The following is a 12,637-nucleotide window of genomic DNA, read 5'->3' on the forward strand; positions in this document are numbered from 1 at the left end:
CTCCTCATGTTTTTCTCCTTTTTAGTCTATTGGTTAAACGATAGAAAGTTTTTCTTAGATTTGGTCTTCTCTAGAGATTAGTCTTTTGAGTTTCAAAATACCCAGATTTTCTGAATTCGAATCTCTGGCTTTCATAATGACTCCTGCTATGAGTTGCAAGAATTTATTTGGAGCTAAAGCCAAGAACTTGCTTCTGATTTTGTATGCAGCTGTGTTAGTCATGCCTCAAGCCAATGTGTGCCACTCATGTCATAGGGTGATGGTCTCAGAAAGAGTGTGCGTTGGGGTGTGGGGAGGGCCCTGGCAGTGATACTGTTGATGAAACAGGGTGGTGATGCCAAGGAGTGGAGATCCTGGTATCTTAAATTGTTATCCCTTAACACACTTAAGCAATATATGAAATTCAGAGGTCTGTTAATCTTTAAGAAAGCTTTCCTTTGATTCCTCTTGTGAGGAATTTTTAGAGTACCTAGGGCCTTTTAGCCCAGAGAAAATTAGTCTCTGTGAGCCCCTGATTGGTGTTTCTAAATGTTCACCAAGCTGTTGGGTGTGGGATCCACCAAAAAGAAGGAGGAAAGGAAGTCTCATGCATTGAGTCCCTATTTTGTGCTTCTGTTATTAGGTTATTTGTTTATAAAAACCATGTGAGGGTATTGTCATCATATTCCCACAGTAGAGAAACAGAGGCTCAGGAAAGTTAAAGCAACATATCCTTAGAGAAGGAGGAGGGCAAAGTGATTACAAGCACAGTCTCTGGAGCCAGATCGTCTGGTGTTAAACCTGGCTCTGCCACTTACTAGCAGTGTGACACTGGACAATTTGCTTAACCTCTCTGTGCCTTGGTTTTCTTAACTGCAAATGGGAAACTGATAATATGTACTGAGGGTTGTGAGAATTAATGTGCTAATGTATACAAAACAATTAAAAGAGTGCCTGGCACTTAGTAAATGGTATAGAAAGTTTTTTTATATGATTATTATTATTATTATTATTATATATATTTTAAATTATCCAGACATAAAGCTATTAACTAATAGAGCATGAATTTTAATGTATTTGATTTTTTTGAATTGAATGTATTTGAATTTTTTGAATTGAATGTATTTGAATGTATTTGAATTGAATGAATTGAATTTTTTATCAGTCTGTTTTAAAACAAACATATTACCATACTTCATGTAATACCATTTATTCAGATTAAATTTTATAATTTCTTCAAGAATTTCCTTCCATAAATATTATAAGCCTTTCCTATATGCCAGGCACTGTGCTACATAGCACTGAGGAGATGCTTTGTATGCATACAGTTACATGTTGAACGTTACCACATCAAGAAAGTTGGCTAGATGGATTATGTCACATTTATAGCTTGTGCTCCAAATGGGCCTCATAAGGGATCTTGAGAGATTTAGGAGGGTTCAGTTCTCCACCCAAGAAGGTGTGACAAACAAATTCAGAAAGTTGAAAAAAAAAAAAAAAGAAAGTTGAAAAATGACTCTACATCAAAAACCATGCAAATACAGTTTCCACAGTGGGGGGCTTGATTTATAACCAAGTAACGTCTTACATAGGTTATGTCATTTAATAGTATGGATACATTTATTCAGGGCTGGTGCCATAGGGTCAACTACATATGCACTAAAGTCAGATATGCACTCTCTCTCTGAAAATTTTTAAAAATCAAAAAATGAAATATTAAAAAAGGGGGCGCTGGGTGGCACAGCTGAGTGTCTAACTCTTGATTTCGGCTCGGGGCATGATCTCAGGGTCATGAGGTCGAGCCCTGCATGGGGCTCGGTGCTCAGCATGGAATCTGCTTGAGTTTCCCTTTCCCTCCCACTTGTGCTTCCTTTCTCTGTCTCCCAAATAAATACATTTTTAAAAATAAAAAATAGAATAATAAAAAAATAAAGTCGGATATACAAAAGGAATCATAAATTCTAATCTTCCGTAATTGAGGTAATGTCCTCCTGCCCCCAACCCTCTGGCTAATTGGCTGGAAGTGAAACGGAATTTAAACTTGCTCATTAACATGATCATAGTTCTTCTAGTTTAAAATAATCTTACATAGGGTTAACACAGTCTTTTTTTTTTTTTTTTTTGGTAAATACTTCATCTTTCAGGATTTATCCATTTCTTTTTTTTTAAGATTTTATTTGTTTATTCATGAAAGAGAGAGAGAGACAGAGAGAGAGAGAGAGGCAGAGACACAGGTAGAGGGAGAAGCAGGCTCCATGCAGGGAGCCCGACGTGGGACTCGATCCCAGGACTCCAGGATCACACCCTGGACTGAAGGCAGACTCTAAACCGCTGAGCCACACGGAGATCCCGGTTTATTCATTTCTCTTCATATAGTGGCATCTTATTTCAAGGGGAAGCCTATGTGTTTTTATGCTATGAAGGAAAGGGTCTTAGGTTCATGCACTGTCACCTGGGACAGCAAATCTCACTTCCAAGTTATCAAAATAGGGAATATAATGCCGGGTACAATTAAGTTGATTTCTAAAGTCACATGTTACGGTGAAAGAGATTATAAAGAAAAGAAGGGGAACTGAGTGGAAAAAAATTAGAGAGGGAGACAAACCATGAGAGACTCCCAGCTCTGGGAAACAAACAAAGGGTTGCAGAAGGGGAAGTGAGTGGAAGGATGGGGTAACTGGGTGACGGGCAATAAGGAGGCACTTGATGGGATGAACACTGGGTGTTTGTACTATATGTTGTCTAATTGAATTTAAATTTTAAAAATGTTAAGAAAAAAGAGAAATCAAGAAGTGAGGCAGTTTCCTGAGGTTCATAAAATCTCTAATTCAAATCCATTTTGCTTTCCACTTCTGCATAGTTAGAGACAGGTACATGTTGGAAAAAAAAAAAACTCACATGTTCACAAGAACTTTGAAAAATGTTAGTACATTGATCTGACACTCTTGAGAATTCAGATTGTGGCTGTTTCTTCATTTATAAGATTCTAAAATACTACATCAACAACAAAATCCCCTGGTGTATATTATTAATAACACTGGCTATGGCTTAAGACTACTTGTGTATATTCATGTTCACAAATCTCATTATTTTAAATATATAACCTTGAGTACTTTTTTGCTTGATACTCAAATTGCATCTGGAAATAGCAAAGAAAACCATTTAAATATTTTGTGTCCTATAAGAAAATGTCAAACCAAAATTCTCACAGCACCGTCTTACTGATTTTTGGCAGTGCTTAGGATGCTTAACTACAAAACACAATAGAATGAGTAGAATTTTTCAGTCTCCAATTTTAAATCTGAGTTGACTGATACCCCAAATGATGAGACATTCCATTTATGAATGATCTATGAGCAGTGGGGGAAGTCATCAACTCTAGAAGAAATTTTAGAAGGAAATTTAGAAAATGCTGCTAAATTTACCTCATTATCTGCAAGAGCTCATAATTTTTTCAAAATGTTTTCCAGTAAGATAAAAAAGATTCCCTTGTGGTGGAATTTTCTCTTTTGCTTTATATTTGAAGGTGAAATGCACAGGATCCAGATTTTCCTCAAATGCTCTAACTGTCCCAAAAATCTATTTAGAGGTATTTTCTTTACTCTCTGAATTTAAATTAAAATAATGGCAAGTGTCCCTTTGTGAAGAAAGGGTCAGTATAGCAGATGTCAGACTTCTATCTTTAGAAAGGCCTGCTTGTCAGGTTAAAGATTTGAGTTTCAGGGGTTTGCCCACCATTCCCTAACTGCTAAGGATGGTTTACTATGTGCTCCGACTGCAACGCAGTGTGGTTTGTTCTGAACACCTTTTTCCTTCCGGGGGTCTGAAAGTTTGGTACCTACTAAGCAGAGAGTCGTCTACATGACCAACTGCCAATGAAACCCTTGGATGCTGAGTCCCTGGTGGGCTACCCTGGATACAGCACGTGCACGTCACTTTATTTTCTGTTGGGAAAGAGCATGCTCTGTGTGACCCCTCATGGGAGGAGCGAGCATAAGGAAGGCTGCACATGGATTCCTCCAGAGGCTGCTTGTGTCTCTTTTCCTTAGGATGGGCTGTCTAGCCTTACTACATTGATATTTTAATATACTGAATCCTGTGAATCCTTTTAGAGCATCTCCAACACAGAATCATCTTAGGGATTCCTGGTATATCACACCTTTGGAATATTTTACTTTTTTTTTTTTTTTTTTTTTTTAAGAAACAAGTAACTCATCTTCAGAAAAGAACAAATGTGTTGTAACTGCAGATTGATAGGTTTTTTCATCACAAAGATTGATTAAATTTTATCTCATTCTGACAAGCATATAGGTCAAACTTTATTTCTTTTTCCAGTGTTCTGTAAATGATAGCATTTCATAGTCCCTAAGATATGACAGGACATGAGAGATCTCTGGTTTCAACCTAAGTACCGAAGAGAGAAAGTGAACATGTAGAATTGAAAAAAAAAAAAAAAGTGCTGTTGTGTGAATGGCATAAATTTTAATCCAAATAAGGTTAAGAGTGGCCCTTTATAACTATTGGGCCCAGAGGGGGGAAAAATGTAGCTGGGCTGGTAAATGTGTAACAGCTGGCAAGCCTCTGTTGCCAGCTCTTATTTTAGATTACTCAGAGTCCTGGCTTTATGAAATGTAATTCTGAATCTCAAAGAACTTCATTTCTTTTTCATTTTCCTGGGTTCAATACGTTAGTAAATGCGAAAGGAAGTGTGACTTAAAAGAGCCTATGGTAGGTATGATGATGAATAACAAATCAGAAAAGCAGACAGCTGTAGCTCCTGGTGTAATGAGTTTTAAGCTGACGCCTTAATGTTGCCAGTTAAACTATTGTGAAAACTTGCCATTGACTAATTGCGAGCTGGCTTATTTGGAAGGGAAGGTCTGCAAGCCAATTAAATAAATCTGAAATGGTTGTATTCCCTGCGCTGCCTCAAAGTACCTATTTATAAGTGTGCCGGGGCTTAGGATACATTTTTAAAATGTTAGTAACAGATTTCAAAATCCCAAGAATTCTATTTTTATTTCATTGAAGGCAATGAAATGCATCACAGATCTTTCTGTAACAGAAAATAAAAATGAAAAGTAAAAAGACAGTTTCTACAATGTGAAGGCTGTTTCTAGTTGCAGACTGTTTACTTTTCTAGGCTTTATGATTCATTTCTCTCCTCTGCCCCATATTAATACTAATTATGAAAGTATTAAAGGACTGGAATGACAGTGCTCAACTAATTTAACCTGACCTGAGTGTGAATGGAAAAGTTATTATTTTCTGTAGTATAAAGCATGTATACATTACTTTCTTTACTGTTTGAAATGTTAATGTATAATTATAATATACTTTATTGCCCTGATTGCATAGTTAATTCATTGAATCAAAATATGTCCATTGATCATTAAGAAAAAAACCCATTTATGATCAGGAGGTCCCCCACCAAAGCATAAGATTCTACATACTTTTTTCCTAAACAGTGAGACCTATCACTTTTTTTTAAAAAAAGATTTTATTTATTTATCCATGAGAGACACAGAGAGAGAGAGAGGCAGAGACACAGACAGAGGGAGAAGCAGGCTCCACGCAGGGAGCCCGACGTGGGACTCGATCCGGGACCCCGGGGTCACGCCCTGGGCTGAAGGCAGATGTGCTTAACCACTGAGACATCCAGGCTTCCCAACATATCACTTTTTATTCATGCCTTCCTGCATAAAAATCTTCCCTTCTTTCCTGGTTATTTACCCTATAAACATAGGTCTCCCTGATTTCTACCTAAAAGTGGATCTTGTGCTTTTCTTCAGTGGTTGACCGAGGAGTGATGTAGATACAAGGGATTGAAGATCTCTGTATTATTGAAGCAATAGCCTTCTCTTTACCATCCCCCTTCCCTAATTTTCTGGTGACTCTGAGGAAAAGCACCATGATCCTGAAAATTCGGCCACCACCCTGATTTGGAAGTGCCATGTGATTCCTTCACCATACACAGTTTTCTCCTCCTGTTTACATGCCAGGAAATGTTCTTCATGCTTCCAGCAATCTCACGGATCTCTCCTTCACCCAGCTCCCTCCTCATTGAGCGATTATATATATAAAATATATATTTATAAAATTTTATATTTATATGTTATATTCATAAATTTTCCATATATATTAAATATATACACACCTTGCTGCAAGAATTATTCACCAAAAAATACATTTTATTTTTCCCTGCTCGGAACTAAGAAAATAAAAACCAAGTAGCATAGATATATATGTCTTCTAACTTCCTCCTTCTTGCTCATTTTATCATCTACAGTCCTTTAGACAAGGCCTAGTGCTCTAGACCAGTGAGCCTCATCTTCAGTCATTGCATAGAGCCTTCATGGTTGTTGCTTTGTCTGTATTCCTCCTTTATTATTATTTACTTAATGATTTAATTTAAATCAGTTGAGTAGCTAGATTGATCTATTTCTAGTTTAAATTAGCTCACTCCCTTTTGTAGCCTTTGATAATATTTGTACGATTATGAAGTTAATGTTCTACTTAAAATTTTCTAATATACATTGAATTGAGTTACATTTGAAATACGAAATCGTTAATACACAGCTCTGGCCACACTAGAACTTATTGAACCTTGTGTGTAAATTATTGATTTCTAATATTTATTCTTCTGATGTTTTATTTCCTTTATTATAACTCTTCTTTCCCATCTCCCCAGTATAGGTCCCCATTCATGTCCCTTTCTACCTTCATGATCTGGTTTAAATCAACTCCCCAAACCATTCTGTTGACTTTTTCAGTCTTTTTCCTTCTGCTCTTCATACTTGCGCATTATGGTATTCTAAATTTCATTTAGTTTTATTTTCCAATCGTTCAAAGGTTTTACACAAGTATTCATGGTTTTCTCCCCTCCCCCTTGGTGTATCATATTCTTTCTCAAAAGTCTGAGTTTCTTGAGCATAGAGGTGATTATCCTTTAGTTCTATGATACTCTCCCCTACCTAATACAGAGATCTATACTTCCACAGACTTCCAATAATGCTGATAGATTAATAGCTATATAGTGGATGGGAAGGGTAACACCATAATGTTTGATTTTTATGTTTTTATAGTCTTAGTTGGAGAAATAGAATAATTTCTATGGTATACAAATTAGGACTCCCTGATATTTCAGGCTAGAATAATAGCATGTGTAAAGGCTTAAAAGTAAGGGAGAACATGAAGTATTGAGAAAATGAAAAGAAGAAAGAGTAATTGGAGCACAGGTATAAGAACAAAGTGGGGAGTGATATCACTGGAGATTTAACCCTGTCAGATAGGGCCCTAGAAGCTGCAATAAAGAGTCTTAATTTGATCCTGAGTCAGTGGTGAGCACTTGAAGAGTGATATGTTCCATAGGGTGTGGATAGAAGGTGGCCCTATTGAAGAGAAAGAAAGAAAACCAAGTTATGAGCCTCTGCCACAGTCTAAGCGAGAGATGTTGCTGACCCGACTTATGGTAATGGCTCTGGAGAGAAATAATGTGGACAGATTTGAGGATTATTTAGGAATTGGAATCAATACGACTTAGTGACTAGTTAGGTTGGCATGGGAGGGAAACAGAGGTGTCTAAGGAAACTGCCAGATTACTGGTTTGGGCCCTGAGTAGATAGTTGTCCCATTCATGAGCAGAGCATTAGAAGAATCTGAAGACTTGGTGAGGAGAACAAATTAATTATTGCATGTCAAAGCTGATTTGCTGGTGGTACATACAGGGTGGATTATTTAGGAGGCAGTTTGACATGCCAGAAGCTCAAAAGAGAGACTTGGGCTTGAGACAAAAATTCAGGAATTACCAGAATAGAGAGTTATTCAAGGCTAAGGTACAGGAATACATTTCCTAGGGAGAACTGGTAGAAAACCTGTAAAAAGGGCTTCAGCTGGACACCAAAGACCACAGTAGTGAGGGTTGGACAGAGAAGGAGGAGATTGCCATGAAGGCAGAGCAGCAACAGCTGGAAGTGTGACGAGGTGAGCATGGTGAATATGGAATCACAAAACCAAGGGGTTGTTCCAGGAGGGAATGCTCAACAGGAGGTCAGTAAGAGAGGGATTTGGAAGTGATTATGGAACCTGGCCACATTCTGGTTGTTAATAACTGTGGCAAGATCAGCTTCTGTGGGAATCAGGTCAATACAATGGGAAAGCATCGACCTCAGGATAACAGCATGTAAGGATGCAGTATTAGTCAAGGTTCTCCAGAGACACAGAACCAATGAGGTGTGTGTGTATAAAATATATGTATAAAAATATGAGTTCATATTATATATATACAATTATATAGTAAATAATAATTGATTATAAAGAATTGCTTAATGCAGTTGTGGAGGCTAGCAAGTCCCAAGATCTGTAGGGTTAGTCAGCAATTTGGAGACCCAAGAAGAACCAATGTTTCAAGTCATGTCCAAAGGCAGGAAAAAACCCCAGTGTCCCAGTTCCAAGGCTGTCAGGCTGGAAGATTTCCCTGCTATTCAGGTGAGGGTCAGCCTTTTATTTTATTCAGATCTACAACTGATTGGACGACACTCATCCACGTTAGGGAGGACAATCTATGTTACTCGACCAGTCTAAATGTGGATCTCATCCTAAAGTACCCTCACAGATACACCCAGAATGTCTGACCAAATATCTGAGCACACTGTGGCCCAATCAAGTTGACACATAAAATCAGCCACCACCCTTTATGATGTCCCCACTCTAGTAAGCACCTACGTGAACATCAGAGACAGCTGAGAGGCTTTTCAGACGCTCTGAGCCATATCCTTAGAATCCAGTCAGTTGTGAGTGAGGCCATGGTCTCACTTTCCTGGAGCTGACACAACAAACAGCCACAAACTGCGTAGCTTAAACAATAGAAAGTTGTTCTCTCACAGTCTGAAGGCTAAAAGTCTGAAATCAAGGTGTCATCAGGGCCATGCTTACTCTGAAGGTTCTAGGAAAGAACCCTTCCTTGCCTCTTGCCAGCTCCTGGTGGCTCCTGGCCATCCTTGGCATTTTGTGGATGGTAGCTGCATCTCCTCTTATAAGGACAGCAGTCATTGGATTTAGGACACACTCTAATCCATATGACCTCATCTAAACTAATTGCGTCTACAAAGACCCTATTTCCAAATAAGGTCACATTCTGAGGTTCTGGGTGGATATGAATTTTTAGGGGGCACCATTCATCTGCTACTAAATAAGCATCTGTAATAAATACTCCAGTGGGTTCTGAGGCAGGTGGTTCACAGATCACATTCTGGGAAACACTGAGATTTAGACTGCTTTTAATGTAAAGATGGGAGTTGGTTCAGGTAGGTGGGCAGAGGAATTCTCTGAAAGCTCAAAACCTGGTATGGCTGATCCTTAGGGCCAGGGATGGGCAAAGGCTTCTGGATTTCTAAACAGCATTAGCTTTTTAATCTCAAGAAATCTTAAGTGAAAAAAGATTTCAACCTGATTTAGAGTTCACCATCATTGCCAGAACTAAAGACTGCTTTCATAATGGCCAAGGATAGCACTGTCTTACACATGGTTTATAATATCCAATTCAGTATTAGGTTTTAAAATGATTACATTCAGAAATAGTTGAATCTATTCAAACTACCCATTAATGTTTTATTGGATGAAAGCTTAAAACACAAACACCCAGGAAAGTACAAAATCACAGAAGTGACTATCCCATAGGGGCTGCAGATACCCAATACGTATCCACATGCAGATTTAACTACTTGGCCTCCTGAGAGGCCAGAAGATACTGCAGGGAGGCATGATGCCCTCATTAGTTTGAATTCAAGAGCTCTTCATATAAATAGTTTTTAATATCACTTAATACAGCTGGATTATTTACTTTTATGAATTTTGCAAAGTTTGGACTTAAAATCTTCTGAGGTTGGCAAGCAATAGAAATTTCTTTTAAAATTTTTATGGGACATATGAAAAATATACCACATGAAGCAATTTATGAACAAGACATAAAGTAGATTTCTGAATTATGGGCTTTCATTATTCCCTTGAAACTGTTCCATTCTGTTGTATTTATTGAGTGCCTACTATATGCCCAGAAATCTTTGCTAGGAAGTTCCAGGTAATGCAAAACCATAAAGTGTGACTAGCGCAATGATTTCGTATCTTGTAGAGAAATTTGATATTTTAAGGTTTCATTCAGTCAAACATTAGGTGATGTTTTGAACAGATTCAACTATCTCTGAATGTCATCATTTCTTTTTTTTTTAATGTCATCATTTCAAAACCAAATGCTGAATGAATGATTACAAAATTATATGCAAAACATTGGTCTCCTTGGTGATTATGAATGCAAGAGTAACAATTAACAGCCACCTTTCAGGCATGAAATAGATATAGCGCAGACACCTTCTTGATTCTGTGGCCGGAAGGGTCATGGCTGTCTTCGGCCTTGTGCCTGGGTGGGGGGAGGAAGGCTTCCTTTGTCCTCCATGTAAGCCTCCTCATTCTCAGTGGGTGATAACCCATGACCAAGGAGAGGAAGCAAATAACAGCAGCCCATCCAGGGCTTTCCTTGCCCTCCTCCCTCTCTCTACCCTGCTTCCTTCCTTCTTTAGCATAATGTGCTCTTACCATGTTATCTCTGTTCCAGAGTGGTAAAAATAGTTATTTTCTAAATATCATAAAATCCTAGGTCTGGGAGAAGACTTAAAAGAGTAACTTATCCTTTTGTTTACATATCTGATTAATAAAAATTACATATGAGTATATATTATAGTCTAAAAAAGCAACTTACATGATAAGGTTTTTATTACAACAATAACAGGGACACCTGGGTGGCTCAGCGGTTGAGCGCCTGCCTTAGGCCCAGGGCATGATCCGGGGTCCCAGGATTGAGTCCCACATCGGGCTCCTTGCAGGGAGCCTGCTTCTTCCTCTGCCTGTTTCTCTACCTCTCTTTCTCTCTGTGTCTCTCATGAATAAATAAATATAATCTTAAAAAAAATGAAAAAAAGGTTAAAAAGTAATAATTTGAATATCTATTCTTGCAATGAAATAAGAAAAGACTGTAATAAAACAAAACTAATAGAGTAAGGAGATAATTCTTAGAATTCATTACTGGTTTAAATGCATATGATTGCATGCATTTGTAGATGGTATAACATTTTGTAGTTGCTGTATTTGATGCACTGACATCTTCGGGCCTTGCTTATGGTGGAGGGACTGCTCTCTCAAGAGCTAGCTAATTCCTCGAGATAGCAATCAACTCACATTGGAGTGTATCTTTCCAGTGCAAACCAACCAATGCAGAGCCTGTAAACCAGCCACCCTCCCTTTATTGGCCACTCATGCTCTGGGCCACTATCCACTGCTCTAACCACTTTAGGATCACCTTCCAGACTTACGGTAGCCCCTATGCCCCAGGACCTGTGAATTTATTCAAACTACTAATCAGAAGCCTGCTTACCCTGCCTTGCCTGTTCTTTCCCACAGATATGGTGATAAAGGCTCTTGTCCATGTTTTCTCTTTGCTCCACCTGCCTGACTGAGCCCAATGCTTCCCTGTGTGGCCCCACGTGGTATGGCTCGCCCCTTCCTCTTGGGAACTGGAAGTATAACCAACTATCTTTTCAGTGGCAATTGTCTCTTGATCTGTTAGCCTGACATATCTGAATAATAATAAAACCCATATTTAAAAAAGTTTTGCAGTACAAGTACTAGAAGAGAAACAATAATCCTAGCACAATATACTATATATATTTATATATATATTTAAAACATCTGCTAATTTGCATTTTTGCCTTATGAGTCAACTGAAATTGTCTGAATGATTATACTGAGAAGGCTCTCTTATTATTCAATTTCATTTAATAAGATCATTAAATACTAGCTTTATAATAATTTGATTTTTTTCCTGTTGTTATTCTTCCAAGTAACATAACTTACTGATGAGATAAACCAATGCAGAATAATTTACATTTTTATAGGAATAAAGATTTTGGAAATAGACTAAAATTCAAATGACAAACATGAAGAATATTTTATATTCATCTGTAGGAAAGAATAATATCATATTCCAAATTCAGTTTGGAGTGCTTTCAAAGAGCAGACTTGATGAAGCACCGAATGGATTCTGTTATGTATGTTCATAATCCCTTATTCACAATTCCAAAATCCAGAGAGCTCTGAAAACCAAAAAAATTTTTCATGAGTTTGTGGCAAACTCATTTGGTGGCAAAATCTACTGAATTGATGAGGTCACTTGTGTCTTTATTTATTCTTCTTGAAGGTGAATATTCATACTTACGCTACAGAAATATTAGTGTGGTATTTGGGGGGATGCTGACCCAGACCATGATGGGAATATTAAACAATGTGCCATTTACAGACTGTCCTATTCTACAATTCACTAAAAGTTCTGAATTTTGAAATACAGCCATCCTCAAGAGTTTCAGATGAGGGATTGTGGACCTCATTTGGTGCGTATGTGTCTTCATAGTGCTTACATGTTTTGGTTGTATGGGCACAGACTGTTACTCCTCCTTTATTTAAATACATAATTTTATTCATTACTGTAACTCCTATATTACATTTCTTGATTAATTTGAAAGATTGTAGTAAAGTTACTGGACCAATAATTTAAGACAGACCTTGATACTTCCCAATGCATGGGGCACTGCAGATACAAAGAGGACGAGGC

General features: G+C 37.8%; 1 long non-coding RNA gene across 6 annotated transcripts in view; it reads left to right on the top strand.

The window, feature by feature from the left end:
• Window positions 1-12,637, top strand: part of LOC140608608 (uncharacterized) — a 347,241-nt gene that overhangs the window by 210,172 nt on the left and 124,432 nt on the right. For 5 of the 6 annotated variants that reach the window (XR_012010586.1, XR_012010581.1, XR_012010582.1 and 2 more), the window contains one exon: window positions 11,431-11,777. The exons of the other annotated variant lie outside the window; for it this stretch is intronic. This is a non-coding gene — a long non-coding RNA (uncharacterized lncRNA). Of the gene's footprint in view, window positions 1-11,430; window positions 11,778-12,637 lie in introns of those variants that run through there. 6 annotated transcript variants of the gene reach the window in all.

This window comes from Canis lupus, chromosome 18 (genome assembly GCF_048164855.1).
Source record: "Canis lupus baileyi chromosome 18, mCanLup2.hap1, whole genome shotgun sequence".
NCBI lineage: Eukaryota > Metazoa > Chordata > Mammalia > Carnivora > Canidae > Canis > Canis lupus.